We start from the raw sequence: 3,671 nt of genomic DNA, 5'->3' as shown, positions 1-3,671 counted from the left end.
TTGGCTGCTTTTTCACTGTCTTGTCATGGGTATAGCATAAACATTTGTGTATTTTCTGTTCGTCTGGCTAAATTGTGTCCCACGATACAATGATGTTTCTTTCTCCATTCCCCCACCTTTGGGTTCTATCATTTTTAAATTAAATTTGCCAGTATTTGCATGGCAACAATTTTAAATGCTGATTTTATGAAAGTATAATTGTACTAGATTATTTGTATAATTGTTGAGATTGCAGCTGTTATTCCTACATTATAAAAGTGACTAGACTTAAGTACTTAATTGACTATAAAGTGCTTTAGGACATCCTGAGGTAAAAGGCACTATATAAATGCAAGTATTTTTTATCAGGTTGCTGTTACAGAGAGTGATGCACGTATTTGTGTGGACGGGGTATTTCTACATTTGGTTCTTTGAGCCATCCTAAAACATGACTTTCAAATATCTATGACCTTACTTGGGGGGAAAAATAGCATTTTCTGAAAGTACAGTAGGAAAACAATCATGACAGAGAAAATTTCATAAGTGAAGAGCAACAAACTTTACTACTGACAAATTGGCACATTTTCATGTCTTTTTGCTGTTAAGGTTTATTTTACAGTTTACAAATTGTTGATGCCTGATCTAGATTCTTTATTGGTTTGTGGCAAATAAGGATTTGTTTTTGCAACTGCCTTCACTTATCTAAGACTGCAAACCAACTGTCACATCACATCAATGTTTTCATGATATGCTTGAAATGTCTTAGACTGAATTTTTAACCCAGCACAGAATATATCATAAATATGGACTAGCACAGGACTATACTTGCCAAAACTAGGATAGCTTGCACAACTTGTTATCCGTGGTTTTCACTGTGGCACATTGGTGGTGCTTTCTCTTATGATATCTACCATATTGGTCCTTAAATAGAACTCAGTGGTAGGTTAAATACCGGTCTAAGGATGTCCTTGAGCTAGTTGCTTGCGCTTACAAAATTCAAAGACTTGACTTTTTGAGATCAAGGTGATCGAATGTATCATGTCTGTTAATCATCTATACTAGAATAGACTATAAATAAGAATGCCAGTTGAGCATTCATAAACTATTTCTCCAATAGTTTAAAATTTGGAGTTTTTATACCTTTGTTCAGTAGTTGGTGACATTTACAAAGATGTAAAGATGTTCAAAATAAAGCATCTTAATCAATAGTAACAGATGGGTCTTTGCAGATTTAATGTTCTGTATTCATTTTCTACAGGTTTGTCTCTCCCTTCAATAGGGAATGGTGCAAAGTACAGACGTACCCAAGTGAAAGGCGAAACATTTTATAAAAACTGAATGCATTGTTGTTCAATTTTATACTATGGATGGAGCATTTGCAAGTCATCACTTCACCCTGCTCACAAAGAAAGTGTAAATAAACAGCATATACCACTTGAAAACAGTGTTTTGGGAAACTCCACTCTCCAATCAGAACTTTTTAAAAATGGTCATCTGTCAAAGATTCCAAGGAAAATGTTATACTGTACTTGCATCTGATTAAATATTTATTAATTTTTTTACAATTTCTATAAATGATTTGGATGAAGGGACTGAAAGTATGTTTGCTAAATTTGCTGACAACACTAAGGTAGATAGGAAGATAAGTTGTGAAGAAGATATAAGGAGGCTACAAAATGACATAAGTTAAATGAGTGGGCAAAGACCTGACAAATGTGGAATTGTCTGTTTTGGCTGAAAGAATAAAAAAGCATATCTAAATGGTGAGAGATTGCTGGGATCTGGGTGTCCTAGTGAATCACAAAAGACTAGTATGCAGGTACAGCATGTAATTAGGAATGCTAATAGAATGTTGTTGTTTATTGCGAGGGGAATTGAATACAAAAGCAGAGAGGTTATGTTTCAGTTGTACAGGCCATTGAGACCACATCTAGAGTACTGTGTACAGTATTAGTCTCATTTAAGGAAAGATGTAAATGCATTAGCAGTTCAGAGGTTTACTAGGCTAACACCAGGAATGGGTGGGTTGCCTTATGAAGAAAGGTTGGACCAGTTTGGCTTGTATCCATTGCAATTTAGAAGAGTAGGTTACTTAATCAAAATCTAAGATTCTGAAGGGTCTTGAGAGTGGATGTGGGGAGGATATTTCCTCTCTTGGGAGAATCATCTTAGAATCTAACTACCTTTTTTATATAGAGTTCAACTATCTGACTCCAGGTCCTACTGCCAGAGCTCTACTCAAAAGAACTCATATTTGACACAGCTATCTTAGGTCCTGGGAATTATGCCTTCATCGGGGGCTGATCCTTCTAGGCACTTTTTAAATGAATACCTATAGTTATGAGTGCTACTGTCAGACTTGCTTCCCCAGGGTTTATGTACATGTGTGTGTGTGTGTGTGTAATGGTCAATCTCCAGATAAACCTTGGCCCAGCACAAATGAGAACCATTAATTTAGAAAAAGATTACTTTGGGACAAGCCAGAGTGGTTTATGAAATACTTTTCTCTGCTTCTGCTCACCAAAATATATGCTTATACTCAAAATAATTTCTCATTAGTTTAGTAGTGGCAATAAAACTTTGACTGTTTAATTGTTATAGCTGGCTTGGCATTGCACTTATTTGAAGGGGTAAAAAGAGAGTGCTCCTGTTTTGTCCTTAATTCTACTTCAATTAGCTGGTTAAGTTATATCATCTCAAATTATTGAAAATAATGTTATTCCCCCCCAAATCTCCTAGTGATGGTTCTGGACTAAGCACACATCTTCTGAATCCAGAGCTGTTCATGTGAGCATAGCCCTGATAGGAGCATTTTACCATTTCCACAGGTGGTGTCAGGTGAGCTGAGACTCCAGTAACTTGACCTTTTCCAATCCAAGCTCCAGTTACATGCTACCAGGCTTGACCATTGGTACACCCAAACCTAGGTCTGATCAATAGACTGGCCAGTCTTTCTCAGTCACTACCTCATCTCCACTATTCCATTAAGTAGTGCACACTAGATATAAGGTGCACTGCAGCAGTTCACCAAGGCTCCTTTGACAGTACCTTCCAACCCTGTAGCCTCTACCGCCTAGACAGATAGGAACACCACCACCTGCAAGTTCTGCTTCAAGCCACACACCATCCTGATTTGGAACTATAGTGACAGTGAAGGAAAAGCAATATCAAAATCCTAGAACTCCCTTCCAAACAACACTGTGGGAGTACTCACATCAGATGGACTTCAGTGGTTCAAGACAGTGGATCACCATCACCCACCTTGAGCAATTAGGTATAGGCAACAAATATTGGCATTGCCAGCAATGCCTGCATCCCAAGAAATAAAAAAAAACTTCATCCCAGCCTCCAACTGTTGCTCTCAGCCCAGACCTAATGCTCACTCTAGCATATGTAGCACCAGCTACCCTATATCTTGTACTCATGACTCCAGTGATCTAAATTGGAGTAGATTAAATCCTGTCCCATTAGGAGCAAGTAACAATTAGCAAGGGGTACCTATAAATCAGCACTCCAACCATGACGATGAAAACAAAAATCTTGCAGTGATGGTAAGATTCTCTTGAGGTTATGCTGCATCTAATGAGGTACATAATGTGCCTGAATGCTTTTACTCTAATTCCACGATAAAAATTAAATGCGTCAAAGCTAAAAACAGTTCTGAATATAGTCACATATACAGTCATTACCAG

This window comes from Cetorhinus maximus, chromosome 5, assembly GCF_964194155.1.
Source record: "Cetorhinus maximus chromosome 5, sCetMax3.hap1.1, whole genome shotgun sequence".
Taxonomy (NCBI): Eukaryota; Metazoa; Chordata; class Chondrichthyes; order Lamniformes; family Cetorhinidae; genus Cetorhinus; species Cetorhinus maximus.
The sequence above is the reverse complement of the archived record's forward strand: the minus strand, read 5'-3'. Positions refer to the sequence as shown.